General features: G+C 37.9%; 1 pseudogene; it reads left to right on the top strand.

The window, feature by feature from the left end:
- The window catches only part of LOC125413868 (heterogeneous nuclear ribonucleoprotein M-like), a 41,202-nt pseudogene extending 37,313 nt beyond the window's left edge, over positions 1-3,889 (top strand).
- The last annotated feature ends 3,506 nt before the right edge of the window (positions 3,890-7,395 follow it).

A 7,395-nucleotide genomic window follows, 5' to 3' on the forward strand; every position in this document is an offset into this window, starting at 1 on the left:
CTTTTGTTCACAACATTTTCTCTCCAAATTCCTTAATTTGAAAATGAAGTTCATTTACTTTTTGTTTGTTTGTTTGTTTGTTGATTGCAGTGTCAAGGACCCATGCATGCCAAGAAAGCATTCTATCACTGAGCTGCTTCCCCCACATAGTGTTTTCAAACAATAAGAGAAATAATTAAATTTTGCATAATATAGTTTTAACCAATCCACATTCCTTTATACCAAATGATCATTTCTTCATTATTTTCCAAATACTTGATATACTATATATTTTTAATTTAATTTCTTTACTGATCCAGTACTGCTTAGAGGAGAACATTCATTTCCATATAATCATCCTTCTGGCCTTTGTATTCCTCACTTCTTGTTTAATTATATATAGTCGGAAAATGTAGCAGGTATAGGCAGGCAAATCTCTGTGAGTTTGAAGTCAGCATGGTTTACAAGAGCTAGTTCTTGGACAGGCTCGAAAGCTACAGAGAAACCCTGTCTCGAAAAACCAAAAAAAAAATAAAATAATAAAAATAAAAAAATCTCTATATGGGATGTATTTTATTGAGATTTCCTCTGTGGCTAAATATGTAATCGATTTTCACAGATATTCCAGAAAAATAGGGAAAGTATACATTTCTTCTCAACAGTTTGCAAAGTAAAAGAAATACATTCACTCCGGGGACTTCATCTTATCATGCTTGTACTAAATTGGATTTCTCGATAATATTCTTCATTACCACATACTGCTTCCAACTTTTGACGTATTTGACATTTGAAATTCATACAGCTGTTTATCACCAGCTAAATTACCATTGAGCTTTGTCAGTTCCCTTGTATTTATAGTCTGTTTGCTTGGTTTGGTGTGTATTTCTCTGATGAGATTTTTGACAATGAATTTACACAACTTCTGTGTCTCCTTACTGAACAAAGCTTTGGCCATGATCTATTTTATTTTCCTTTTTAAGGTTTTGTTACTACACCTCATTCATTTATTTGACATTAATATTTTCAACTCTAATTTCATTTTTAACTTGATTTCTTAGTATATTTGTAATTATAGTTTTGATTATCCATGTTTTATCTTCATTTCATGTATGGCAATGCATGAGATAATTTATTTTTGATTTTCACAATAGTATAACATTTTTATTCTGACAGAATTCAGATGATAGATATTTATCTGAATAATTGATGTTTATTTGAATAATTGGTGTAATTATACAAATTATTTTATTTACTCTCTGTTGCATCGTGTTCTTTTCTGTTCCTTTGTAATTATAAGCATATAAATCTAGGGCTATTTTACTCTTGCATATCTGTACTTTGCATATTGCCCTATTTAGAGATCCATGTCATGAAACAATTATTAGTTAGATTGCACTTTTGAATATTTTCATTATGATGTTTCATTTTTAAATCATATTTCATCCTATTGACTGAGATCTTGTAGTCCTGAGCATAGATCACAAATAGAAAATACAAACTCAAAATCAGTTTATACTGCTGTCTATTCAAAGACCAGACTATTTTTGTGACCCTATAAAGCATTGAGATTTCCTGCCACCGTAAAGTAGGTAATGAGTTCTTCAGGGGCATCAGCTGTCCTCTAATATAGCTCTTTGAAACAATAGAACTCAGAGCTAGCTGTTCTATTTGGGACATGGGTCACCTCCACTTCAGACTCCTGTCATAAATTCTAGGTTATTTCACCCAGGATTCTCTTAAGGTACAGAATAGGTATTCATAATCCTCTTTTGGATTATTGTGATTTTATTATAAAAGATATTACAAATATAAAAAGTGAAGTGTGGGGTCATATGAGCATGCAAGGAGCAGCTCCACACAGCCCAAGCCCTCACAGAAAAAGGTGGCAGGGGTCAATGCAGAGGCCCAAGTAGCAACGACAGAGCCCAAAATGGAGGAAGAGAGCAGTGCACCCTGCTTGCTGAGCGGCAAAGGAGCTCCAGGCCCAAAGGCTCCAGCTCCAAGACCTACTCAGAATGAGAATAGCAAGGAGAAGACATAAAAAGAGGAGATAATTGCTTTGAGTCCTGTGCTAATCCAACTAAAAGATACAGAGCCTTTATTACCAACATACCTTTGGATGTGAAATGGCAGTCACTTAAAGACCTGGTCAAGGAAAAGCTTGGTGAGGTAACACACATGGAACTCTTAATGGGACTGAAGGAAGTCAAGGGGATGCACTGCTGTTGAATTGAACATGAAATAAAGGACGAACACAGTGCTGAAGTTCTAAAGAAGCACAGTCTGAGTGGAAGACAACTGACAAAGAAGCAGAGCAATGCGAAAGGCCATAGCCAAGACTGGTGGGGTAGATATCCTAAATTATCCGAACATCCCACAAAGGATGATCCATGCATTACAGGCTGGAAGACTTGGAAGCAGAGCATTTGTAGTAACTCTGGATGATAAAGCTGTCTGGACAAAGCTGAAGTAAGCATTTAGCATGGTTGGTGGGGTGGTCTGAGCAGACATTCTGGAAGATTAGAATGTACGAAGTTGTGGAATAGGCACTATGACTTTTGAACGAGTCACTGAAGCTGTGTAATTTGATAGACCAGTGTATGTCAAAATGAGATACATGAATGAATAAGAGGGCCTTAACAAAGGGAGAATTTTTTTCTCCTCCTGAATGTCCATAGCAACTTCTCCATGGACTCATTGGTATCATCATGAGCTAGGACCTGGAGGGAAGCCTAGTGATGTCAACCACCTGAATAAAGGCACTAGAATGGGAAACCTAGGGCCTTCAGGAATGGGAATGGAAGACATAGGGTTTGGAATAAATAAAATTGGAGGCATAGAAGGACTCTTTGTTGGTGGTATGGAAAACATGGGGCAATTTCAATCTGGGATGAACATAGGCAAAAATAAATGAGATCCCAAGAAATGCACTGAATAATGAGAGATCACTACAAAGCAGGGAGGAGGTGTAGCTGGAGACAAGGTCCCTGCATGGCTCCTGGGATGGAGAGGATGGGCCCTGGCATTCACCACATTGGTGGTGCTGGCATGGAGCCCATGGAAACAAGCCATGGATCAAGTGGGCTCTGACATTGAGCGTATGGGCCTGGTCTTGGACCATATGAGTTCAGTTGAGTGCATGGACTCTGGTGAGAACATGAACACATTAGGTCTTGATCATATGACCTCCAGAATTGAGTGTATGGGACAGACCATGGAACACATTGGTCTGGTGTGGAGCACATGAGTGCTGGCTTGGGCTTGCCTTGGGTAAGTTTTCAATCTCTTGCCTTCAGGTAGGAATTATGATCTAAGACCTATAGGTGTTAACTGAAGTTTCTATGCTACTCGGTCCCACAGCCATGCCACTGACTGTGTGAGCCAAACTAATTGAGTGCATGGGCCCTGCCATTGGGCTTATGGATAGCGTGGCTTTCACAGGCATGGGGAACAGCCTGGAGGGTATAGGTCTGTTATGGATTGAATAGCCACTGGCCTGGAGCATGGAGACCAACAACATGGAGTACATGGGTCTTAAGAGCATGAGAGTCAACAGTCTTGAGTACATGGGCCTGGAGCAAATGGGAATCAAAGGCCTGGAGCTTATGGGCTCTGTCATGGGCCCGACATTGGGTGCTAGCATTAAGAAAATGGGCCTGGCCATGGGTAGAGCCAGGAGGTGCTACTTTTGAACAAGCCATTGAGATGGATTGGGGTAACTTTGGAGGAAACTTCACAGTTTCCTTTGGCAGAGTAGACTTCTTGCCAGATAACTGTGAGAAATTTCTTATTTGATTTTACATGAAAATTGCTAAAGGGCAAATTCAACAAATGTGGCCATGTGCTTTACTCTGAAATCAAGATGGAGAACAGAAAGTACAAGGAGTATGGTGTAGTTAAGTTTGACTGACGTTTCTGTCCCACCCGGTTCAGCAACCGTTCAATCCCAAAGAAACACACAGAGGTCTACATACACAGAGGTCATAAACTGGCTGGCCGAATAGCTCAGACTTCTTATTAACTCTTACATCCTACATTAACTCATAATTCTTGTCTGCGTACGCCACGTGGCTTGATAGTATTTAATAGTGAGGCATTCTCATCTTGCTTCCTCTGTGACTGTATTACAACTGTAGACTGACCTTTCCTCTTTCCATAATTCTCCTTTTCTCATTGATTTGCCTGTACTTCCTGTCTGGTCACCCCGCCTATACTTCCTGCCTGTCTACTGGTCAATCAGCATTTTATTAAAATAATACAAGACCAGTGTCCCACAGCATATAGGTAACAATCAAGATATATATGCCACAATAGCATAGATATACTTTGTTGTTAATAGCACATGATGTGTAGGTACAGTATTAGTGAATGTTAGTCCTTTCTTTTTTCTAACTTGACTATTAAAAGAAAGTTAAACACTAGTTTTTTCAGGTTCAAGTACTTATCCATTTTCCAGACAAGATGTGCTTATCTTGCTATGTAAGTGTAGATAAATTATTCTTTGGACTGTCAGTTCAGAAACAAATGCATGGGAAAAGCTCAGCCTTAGCTTAAGCCTGTTCCACTATCCAGTATAACTTAAATTAATCCATTTATATTAACCTATGTTTTGCTTGTAGCTTTCTACCTTTCTTTTATTCTGTATGTCCACTCTCTCCAGGTTACATTAGCATCTCCCTGTACCTTGATTTTCTCCTTCTTCTTCCTCTCTTTTCCCCATAAGTCCCACCTCCCTAGTTATTGGAATTCAGCTTTTTATTACACCTATCACACAATACAATTTCACACAGTGCACAAATATCCCACAATATTTTACTTTTTTGTCTAAATAAAAAGGAAAGGTGAAACTCTAAGATAACTCTTCCCTTGCTTTGGCAAAGTTTGGCAATTGCTTCCTTTTATGCCCCAATTGTCCAGTTTAGATAGCATACCCTCAGGTGTCAAGGCAAGGGGAGTTTCTTGCCCAGATGCGTAGCTTTGCTATATTGAAAGCAAACTCCATATGGAGATTCTTTGATTCTCATAATCCTTTTTTGAAGTAAATTGGTGTTGCCAGGCACAGACAAGTCTCATCATCATTAAAAGCCTCAAGTTATTAAAACATTTTAAATGTCATATTCTGTAGGTCTCTGAAGTGTTTAAAGATGATTTATCTATCTAAAATAAGTCTCTGCCTGACCTTAAACATACCTAAAGTGTGTATAAGTTTGATTGTTATAGCTGACTAACTACTAACCTGTATTTCTTAATTAAATTATCCTAAATGGTTTATAATCATAGCTTCCAAGGACTAGAACTTTACATCGCATTTTTAAATGAAATGCACAGATACAACACCTTAAACAAGAGTAGGAACATGAATACAGTATAACAAAATAACCTTAAATTTGTATCGATATACAAAAATATCATAAGCAAGAGTAGAAACATATATAGAGTACGTTCTAAAAATAACTTTAAATATGCATCAATATACAAAACTCCATACCAATGGAAAATATTTGAGACTAGTGGTGTTTAAAAGTAGACTGAACAATCTATTCTTTTATTTCATCATTTTTATACTACACCTCCCTTTTCCCTTCAGAAAAAGAACCCTGAATCTAATCTCTTTTGTTTCTGACCTAGACCAATAACAACTTATAACCAATCTCCCCGCATATAATGAGAAACATCCATAATCCATCAAATGACCAACCCCTCACTCCATCCCACATCTTGGGAATGTGAGCATCATGTTCTATTGACTTCTTCCTGTTATCTGGGGGTGGTGACATCCTTATAGGACTCTGAGAAAATTGGAATAATGATCAAGTAATGGGAGAACTAACTGTACTATCTTTTGCTTAGTCTTTAAGTACATTTTTAAACATACTATATCTGTTCAGGGGCTTTCTCAGTATGGACCTGACTTTTTGTACATCTGCAGCATTTTCTGACCACATGGGACAAATCTTAAACTGTTTGACTAGGCCCTTCACTGTGTGACTTTGACTTATGGCAGTGAAAGCTGGCTCCACCCAGTTCAGGTCTACCTAACCATCCTGCCTTCATCTAACCATCCCAGCTCTAGGAAGGTTGCTATGTATGTGTTGTGGCAGGCACTTATATCCAGTCTCCTGCTGCAGAGTAGTAGCATGTCGGCTGCACATAGCAGGCCCTTTAAATGAGCCAGGCCTCTTAAATAAGCTGTGCAGGCTGTGAGCAGTAGGCTCTATGTACATTCTGCACGTCAAATACTAAACATCTATGGATTTTCCTTTGGGCTGCCAGTTCACAACAAAATGACATAGTTACTTCTTATTAATTATGAAAACTTGGCATTAGCTTAGGATTATCCCACTAGCTCTTATAACACATTTATATTAATCTATGTTTTGCCTCATGGCTTTTTACCTTCTTTCATTCTGTATGCTCAAAACTCCAGGTCTCATTGGTATCTCCCTGCACCTGATTATTTCTTCCCACTACATCTCTCTGCCCAGAAGTCTGTCCTATATCTTCTAACTATCTATTGGTCATTCAGTTTTTTATTATACCAATCACAGCAATAATTTTCATACAGTGTACAAATATCTCCCAACATGTAGGTGCATCCCTTTTCCAAGTCTCTGCTGGATGAACCTCTTAAGCAACACTAACCCTAAAAACATCAATCTGTATCTTTAAAAGAAGTGTGACATCTCTGTCATGGACTCTGGACTCTGGGATCTTCAATACCCCTCTCCCTATTAGCTCTCCTGGAAAGCTAAGAATTGTGTATCTTCAACATCCCTATATAAATGTTTCCACTGAAAGCAAGAAAAGGGGGGTAATAATAATATTCATGGCCACATCATCCCAGGGACCAAATTTCTGGGGATGTTCGTTAGCTAAACAGTATTGTTATAATAATTCTTATGTACATTTTAAATATATATTATTTTATGACACATATATAATGTATATAATTATATACATATATATTATGTAGTATATATATTAAAATGGAGAAAGGGACTCAAATCTCACTTTATAGTAGAGGCTATTGAGACTCAAGCAAGGCAGTTAGTTACCCAATATCCTACAGTTAGTGAGTCATGAGGACTGAAATAAAGTTTAAGTGTTCTGACATCTACCATTGTAATTTTAAATTACCCATGTCTAATATCACTAGCCTATTGTCACCAGGATCTCTTCTGGAATCCAGTCAGCTCCCTAATCCTTGTGACTTCTATTAAAAGAATTCAGATGAGATGTAGCTCAGTGTAAAAACAAGTTGAGCATTACAGAGCAAAGTAGAGCATTCTCGAGGAGCAAGAGTAGAAAATGGCCAGAAACAACCTGCATTTTAGGCAGGGTTATACAATTTCTAAGGTCTTTAGGACATCTCTTTCAAAGGGTATTGTTCTGTCTAGGTATTGGCAGACCCATTCT

This window comes from Myodes glareolus, chromosome 10 (assembly GCF_982192425.1).
Source record: "Myodes glareolus chromosome 10, mMyoGla1.1, whole genome shotgun sequence".
NCBI classification, from domain to species: domain Eukaryota; kingdom Metazoa; phylum Chordata; class Mammalia; order Rodentia; family Cricetidae; genus Myodes; species Myodes glareolus.